The sequence below is a fragment of the Miscanthus floridulus genome, chromosome 11 (genome assembly GCF_019320115.1).
Source record: "Miscanthus floridulus cultivar M001 chromosome 11, ASM1932011v1, whole genome shotgun sequence".
Classification (NCBI taxonomy): Eukaryota; Viridiplantae; Streptophyta; class Magnoliopsida; order Poales; family Poaceae; genus Miscanthus; species Miscanthus floridulus.
The window spans coordinates 50,986,728-50,995,160 of NC_089590.1; the positions used below are offsets into that span (position 1 = coordinate 50,986,728).

Consider the following 8,433-nt stretch of genomic DNA (forward strand, 5'->3'; position numbering starts at 1 on the left):
ACCGAGCCCGAGGTCATGGAAGTCAACATCGAGCCTCCGCAGACCGACCAGGACATGGATTGGTGAATCCCGTTCCTCGATTGGCTTGATCAGGGGGAGCTTCCTAGCGACAGGACCGAAGCCCGATGGCTTGCGCGCCGAGCCAAGACTTACATCCTCTGCAATGACAAATTGTACAGGCAAAGTCCCTCCGGTGTCCTCCAACGATGTATCACTTCCGAGGTAGGCCGAGCCCTGCTTTGGGACTTGCATGCAGGCGCCTATGGGCACCATGCGGTGCCTCGGACGCTCATAGGAAATGCTTTCCGCCAAGGGTTTTACTGGCCGACGACGGTCGCTGATGCCACCAAGCTAGTATGCTCCTGCGAAGGATGTCAGTACTATGCTCGACAAACACATCTCCCAGCCCTAGCCCTCCAAACCATCCCCATCACATGGCCGTTTGCCGTATGGGGGCTCGACATGGTTGGGCCTCTGCAAAAGGCCCCCGAAGGCTACACCCATCTACTGGTATCAATCGACAAGTTCTCCAAATAGATCGAGGCTCATTCGATCAATCGAATCAAATCCGAGTAGGCAGTACTATTCTTCACCGATATTATCCACAGGTTCGGGGTTCCTAACACCATCATCACCGACAACGGGACATAGTTCACCGACAAAAAGTTCCTGACATTTTGCGACGACCACCACATCCGTGTGGCCTGGTCAGCCATAGGACACCCAAGGACCAACGGCCAAGTAGAACGTGCCAACGGCATGATCCTACAAGGCCTCAAGCCAAGAATTTACAACCGGTTGAAAAAGTTTGGCAAGAAATGGCTTGCCGAACTCCCATCAGTCATCTGGAGCCTGAGGAACACTCCAAGCCAAGCCACGGGGTTCACGCCTTTCTTCCTGGTCTATGGGGCCGAGGCCATCCTCCCCACTGACTTGGAATATGGTTCCCCAAGGCTACAAGCCTATGACGAACAAAGTAACCGCACCACCCGAGAGGACGCCCTCGATCAACTGGAGGAAGCCCGAGACATCGCGCTACTACACTCAGCTAAATACCAGTAGACCCTACTGTGCTATCAGGCCCGACGCGTTCGAGGCTGAGACTTGAAGGTAGGCGACCTGGTGTTGAGGCTAGCACAAAGCAACAAGGGCCACCACAAGCTGACCCCGCCATGGGAAGGACCGTACATCATCGCCCAAGTACTGAAGCCCAGGACCTACAAGCTGGCTAATGAGAAGGGCGAAATCTTCACCAACGCTTGGAACATAGAACAACTACGTCGCTTTTATCCTTAAATTTCCAAGCATTGTATATGTTGTTTCTCGGAATACAATTAAAAACGTTCTTTAGTTGGTCCAATTTTTCGAGAAACCCCCCGAGCCCATCGTGGGTCTTGGCAATACGATAACACGGTAAGGGAGAATCAGCTCTGCCTCGGCAAAACCAAGCCTCCCTCGGGGGCTAGATGGGGGACTCCCCCTAAGTCCCACGCACCATTCTTCAGTTGTTTTTCAAAAAAAATCCTATGCCAAGTCTCTAGCACGCTCTGACGAATCGGTTGTAAAAACCCCTCGGACCAAAGTCTGTTTCCTAAGCAAGAGGCCGGTAGAGTCACGAGACGGCCTATGCCTCTGGGCTACAGCACTCCCTCACTACCTCTCGCCCAAGGGGCGGCTTAGGCTCCAAGGAGGCGTTTTGCAAAAGAAATCTGATCAGAAGCAACAGAGGGCAGAGGCTCGAAAACACGAGAAAAACAACTAAGAAAAACAAATACTTCAAAAAGAAAGGCCTCAACGGCCACAAGCGTTACGATACAAAGATAATTCCTACTCTATTTTTACATGGCCCCTTGGGCCTAGGTAAAGGCTCAGGGTCTCCAGCATCAGCAGATGGTAGGGGAGGGACCACCTCCTCTTTGAAGAGCATCGCCAGCGCCGTGCCAGGGCCTTCCGCTGCCTCCATCAGCTTCGTGACCGCCGTGTCGGCCTCCTTGTCATCATTAGGCAGGACATAGCCATCACTGATGGCCGGGAGGTCCACGCCAATGTAGTGAGAGGAGATGACGGCCAACGCACGCACGCACGATTAAAGCAAACACACTCACCGCAAGGTGAAGTATGCCCACTTAATCCCCGAGCCTGACAGTAGATGACGTAGTCATGTGGTGCCAGGGTCGAAAGTAGAAGAATAATAAAAGACCAGCCGAGCAGGCAGCCAGTCTCCGGGCGTAGCCCCGAGGTGAGAAAAAGTACATTCACCAGGGGTGAAGTGTGCCCACTTAGTCCTCGAGCCTGACAGTAGGTGACGTGGTCACATGGTGCCAGGGTCAGAAACAGCAGTCAACTGAAGAAAAATCCCCAATGCGGTGAGGAACCGAGACGTAATGCTGAAGCAGTCCCCAAGCCACAAGTGGAAATCTTGGAGAAAACACGCGGAGAAAATACCGGAGTAATGGTTTTACAGTAGTGATTACTGTGCCGTAACGGTTGGCGAAGAAGTCAGCGAATATTCGGCGAACCGTAACAAATTGTGGAGATAAATCGGCGATACGGGCCGCGGTTGCGCGAAAACCCAGGTAACAGCCCACCTTGCTGTTGCAGAGAATTCGGAGAGGCGCAAATCGTGGGAGCGGTTTCCCAAAAACCCTCGAATGCGAAAGGGTGGGAAGAGTGTTTTATAGCTACGCCACCGCACCAGCGCTCCCACCTTTGCCACTTTGTCATTTCATCTTCCTCCTCAGCCCTCGTATTTCTAGATCCACATCCACGCGCGCTTCCGCCATCAGTCTCCATCCGGATCCGAGAGATGGCGCCTAAGAGGGGAGCTGCGAACCCAAAAAAGACGAGCCCAAAGAAGGTGAGCTTCAGAGCCAGCCGTGATGAAGAGTGGGTGTCGTCGCGCATGGGAGAGGCGGAGCTCAACAAATTAGTGGAGACGGACGTTCTTTCTGACCGCGTCACCGCCGGATGACGGCCAACCAGCGGTGAACCCTTCCAATGCCTCCTGTTGCTCCGCTGTTGACTCATGGCGGTACGCCGCATCAACATTAATTTTCACCGTCCCCTCCCCAGGCAGTTGCCAATGCATCACCTGCCTCGGCATTGTCTGTGAATCTGTCTGCTTGCCACTAATCAACTGGTAGCAGGTCTCAATCGCCCAAGCCAAAGCCTTGCCTGGATTTATTGGTATTTTTCCATGCTGACGGTCATTCCTACTTCTCCATAAAGACCACATCCCGCACATGACCACGCGCCTGTCCTCCTCACTGCCAAATGAACTCTATAGCAAGTCCCTTGCCCATATTCGCGGACAAAGCATAGGCAACTTCATTCCTGTGAGTGTTTTGAACTTGTTCCATAACTTAGTCGCAAAGGTGCATTGTGTAAGTGCGTGGTAAGTAGTTTCATCCTCCGTTCCGCAGAAACCGAGCGATTCTATGTGTTTGCGGTGAAGGTTCTATGTCTCCGAAATGGTCACCATTGTCGTTTCTGCGGAACAAACCACACACCTTTTGCAGCTAGTGAGCTGGATCCAATTAGGCCCTATTTGGATACCTCTAGTTTTTATCGGGTTTTAAGAATCTGGCTTTTGAAAATTAGCTAGTACTCGAATAGGCCAGTTTTTGTTGTCAGTTTTTGCCAGATTCTTTAAAAACAAGAAGTTATTAGCTTTTGCTAGTTTTTTATGACCAAGTAAGTAATAAATAAAGTCAGATTCTTTAGAAACTAGAGGATTCAAACACTCCATCAGTTTTTGCTTAGAATCTAAATTTTAGAAACTAAAGACAAAAACTAGTTTTTAAGAATCCGAAAATGATCTAAACAGGGCCTTACTCATGCAAGCAACTAAACCGGCCACGTGATATGTTGCACCCCGCGAGCCTAGGTGAGCCACAAACCAAACCAATAATAATCATGGTGTAAAAGAATCGGTACACGACGCCGACCGAGAAGATCAAAGGCAATGCATTGTGTTCACGATATTTTCACGAAACCCGATGCTAGCATGGATAAGTCAACGCCGCTGTTAGGCCAGTCTCAGTGGGGGTTTCATCCTCTAGTTTTCAACACACCCATATTTTGGAAACAGTGCAGAAGAGTTTCATCTCCATGAAACTCTCTCTACTCCCATGAAACTTTTATCTTCTCTCTCTTCATCAAGACAGTGCTATGTCAGCATATTTAATGTCCATAAAATTTTATGAAATCCTCGTTGAGACGGGCCTTAGGGCACTCCCAATGCAGAAACCACTATAGTTTCTATGGGCATTAATTGTACTGCCACCTAAGCATTTTGCTGATGTGGCAAGGTAGTTATTGAAGAGAGAGAACAAAAATCATAGAAACCGGGTCTAAGTTAGAAACCATGTCTACACGAGAACCAAGACACGAAGAGATAAGATTGGTAGCGAATGGAGAGAGAGTGTATGTGATTGGATAAAAAATTATTCTGTAGAAATTATCTATTGGAACCATGGTTTCTATACATAGTGTCTATGAAAATTAATAGGTATATAAACTATACGTAGTTTTTAGCATTGGGACTGCCTTAGAGGCCCTGCATTCTTCCTTACGTCAGCGACGACGCTAATGCGGCATGCATGGAATCGTCGCAAAATGGCGCGCATGCACAGAGTTTGAGATCGATCGGTCGTGCCCACGCGTCGAGCGTCACGTCCATGCCTTTCTACGCTGCATGCATGCTGATGTTTTTTTTTAAATTACACAAGTAGAGATGCGCAGACGCTTAATACACACGTACACTCGCCCCTATGAATACACATACGTAAACTCTCCTCTTATGAGCATATCCGAAAGACTATGCCGACACATCTCGAGATTGACGAAGTTACCGTAGACGTCTTGTCGTCGATAGGAACGTTGTCTACAACTAAAAAATAACGCTATCAAATCCTAAAATAAATCTAGAAAAATACGAGTATTTATGTGAAATCGAAGATTTACCACACTGCGCCGACCATAAGGAAGCTTCTCGCGCTCATGGTTCCCTTGGTCACTGCATGCAGCTCCTACTTCTTGGGTTTCTTCGTGAGGTTTATGACCATCCACGTCGTACGTCCGCAGCTACAAGTGATTTGCATGGGCAGCAAGGGTAAAGTGATGCGAGTGAGAGCCACTAGCCTTGCACGTGCACGCTAGTAGTAATTTGCAGTGCGTAGGAGTACCTAACAGAGGCAACGCACGGCAGCCCTTCCGCCTAACTAAAATTTAGTCCATCGGATGTTTGACATTAATTCAGAGTATCAAACGTAAAGTAATTATAAAACTAATAACATAGATTAAAACTAATTATTTATGAGACAAATTTATTAAACCTAATTAGACTTATGTTTAGTCTTTTTAATTAATATCTAAACATCTGATATGACATCTAGGGACAGTCCCTAGCTACATCAAACACGCCAGGGCGAGCTCGAGTGTTGCCGGTGCCCCACCACCTTTCTCCGTCATATCATCATCAGTCACTCCAATCCCGTAGCATCACTACACGTACTTACACGGTAGCCACATTATCATGGAGAACTGCGAAAGTATCGACTACTATCAGAAGCCTTGTCATGCTCCCAACAAGCCAACGACCATGGACGAACCCAAGGACGACGGCAAGGGCAAGGGAAAGGCCATTGCCGTTGCCGACCACCATGCCGGCGCCGCTGACCAGGAACAACCGGAAAGCCAGGAGGAGTTCTTCAGCGACTCCGAGTCCATCGACATCGCCGACCTCAAGAAGCGCCAAACGCATGTGGAAGGACCAGCTGCTTCTCATGAAGCTCGAGGGCCGCTCGGCCGGCCGCGACCGCGCCGGCCACGACGGTGAGGCCCAGCTCCAGCTCCAGCCCGGCACTGACGACCACTCGGCCTCTGCTGCTGCTGCGCGCTGCCCTGGTCCAGCAGGCCAACAAGGATCAGCAGGAGTCGCCCGAGAGCCGGTACCGCCGCAAGGCGATGCTCCGGGCGCAGGACGGCGTCATCCGCCACATGCTCAAGATGATGGAGGCGTGCAAGGAGTTGCTGGCGCTGCCAGACATAGATTGCGTGCCCGATGCTGACCGCAGCTCGATCGACGAGCTCATGAAGCTCTATTACCGCTGCCTGCAGGGGACCGACGACGGCGAGCACGAGGCGAAGAACGCGGTGGCGCCAGTCCCGGACGGAGGGCAGCATAGCGGTGTCGCCGCCGTCGGTGTGACCACGCAGGCAGCTGCGCCGGTGGCGCACGACAGCATGCACCAAGGAGGTTTACAGCGCGGTGGCGGGACCGCGCCCGACGGGTCGGCGGCGGTGCATGACGACGACATGCTTCACAGTCTTCTGGGAATCGCTGACGTCGTGGATGACTTCCCAAGCAGCCCGATTTGGCAGTGGGGGGTTTACGACTGACTAGAGTGGTGAGTTGATTAGCAACTACTCCTCCGGCTATTAGAATCGTAGTATAAGTCTAGAAGTGAAGTGCTATGCTGATTACTTATGCCTGTTTAATTATTTCCTCAACTTCAGTTAGTCATAAGCAAGCTACTAAGTCCGGTTTGTTTGAAGTTGTATTTTCAAAGATGATGGAAGAACTTCTGATCTGGAGCGTATGAATCATATGCAGGGGTGGTTTGGCAGCGTTGTTCGGAGCAGATTGTCCGTGAGAATCACTTATCCTTGGCTAAACAGATTTTGATGGAGAGAGTGTAATCACTTTTCCATTTACACCGAAGAAGATAAAAAAATCTGTTCCTTAACGCTCCCTTCTCAATCCTCTTACCATAATCACTATAAAATCAATTTTCATCTGCATATTACCCTTCTCTACTATAAAAATCAACTAAAATCACCCTACCAGAAATTAAAAAGTTAAAACTAAAACAAACTCTACTAAACAGGTCCGTACACAGTCACTTCACCGTGAATAAGTTTGGTTGGGTGAAGACTAAAGGCTCGTGAAGGCAAAGGGAGTCGCATGCAACACCAACATGCGTATCGCTGCCATGCATGTATAATCAAATTTTAGTCGGTTCAACAGGAAAAACATTCCATATTTAGGCCTTATTTAGTTCCGGGGTGTAAAGTTTTGGGGTGTTACATCGGATGTTACATAGGGTGTCGCACGGGGTATTCAGATACTAATAAAAAAAATAAATTACAGAATCTGTCTGTAAACCGTGAGATGAATTTATTAAGCATAATTAATCCGTCATTAATAAATGTGTTAGTGTAACACTTTATTGTCAAATCATGAACTAATTAGGCTTAAAAGATTTGTCTCGCAAATTAATCGTAATCTGTGCAATTAGTTATTTTTAGTCTATATTTAATATTCCGTGCATGTATCCAAATATTTATGTGACATGATGAAAAGTTTTGACTTAGGAATTAAACAAGGGCTTAGTTTGCTCGTTCCAAGGTACCAGAAGAAGGGCCGGTTCGGTACAGCCTGACACATATTTTTTGGCTTCAGTGCGATCAAATAAACAAGAGTATAAATAATCTTGCTCGTGACCGACTATGGACATGTTCGCAAGGTTGGCTTGGCTGGTGCTGGGCTTATTAGCTCAGCCGTTCGGTAGCCTAGCCTCAGCTGCTCTAGTCGAACGGCTGGTGTTATAAGTCGCAGCGTGTGTCGACGTCTCTTACTTTCTCCCCTTTCTCCCGTTGGTGGCTAGGGTTCCCCACACAAGCGCCGCTCGTCGCCGTCTCTCCATGTGTTTCTCGGCAGTGGTCTGCGCCGTGTCGTCGGGCCCCGTCGGTGGCCACCGGATCCGCCCGCGGCCGCCTCTCTATGCCGTCCTCCTCGTCGGGGCTACGGTGACAGTGACGTCTGCCTCCTTCCCCGACCCTGCCTCCATCGATGGCGCTTCGCCCAACAAGGTAACCCCCGAATCCCACGCCGCCATCCTCTCACCTGGCCGCCTCTGAGCCCCAGTTGTTCGTCTTGTAGTTTGACCCCCACGCGACTAGGGTTTCACCGCACTCTCGTCGGGCCTCGGTGATAGTGCTCTCCGTCTCTCTCCCCGGACCCTGCCTCCATCAACGGCGACTCCCTCCAGCACGGTAAGCCCCCCAGAACCCAACGCCGCCGCAGTCTCACCCGTCCGGATCTGAGATCCAACATGTACTCATGTATTTTCCTGTATGTGTAGGATAGAAATCCCCAAATCTTGTGAGATTGAATGTATGCTTATTTGAGGAAGTTTATGATATGTGTTAGAGCAGCTTGTATCAAGTTGAAAATTTTTACAGATTTGCAAATAAATGTCGTGAATTCTGGCTGTGCAATGAATTTGCGTTGTTATTTTTTTGTTTGTATATTACAGATCCGCTCTACCTACAGATCCGCTCTACCAGGTTGTTGTATTCTTAAATTACTGAACCAACTACTAAATGGCTATATGAAATCATGCAGTAAACTACTAAACCCTGTTTGAA

General features: G+C 49.2%; 1 pseudogene; it reads left to right on the top strand.

The window, feature by feature from the left end:
* Positions 1 to 5,536: 5,536 nt before the first annotated feature.
* Positions 5,537 to 6,402, top strand: LOC136491932 (uncharacterized; annotated as a pseudogene).
* The last annotated feature ends 2,031 nt before the right edge of the window (positions 6,403 to 8,433 follow it).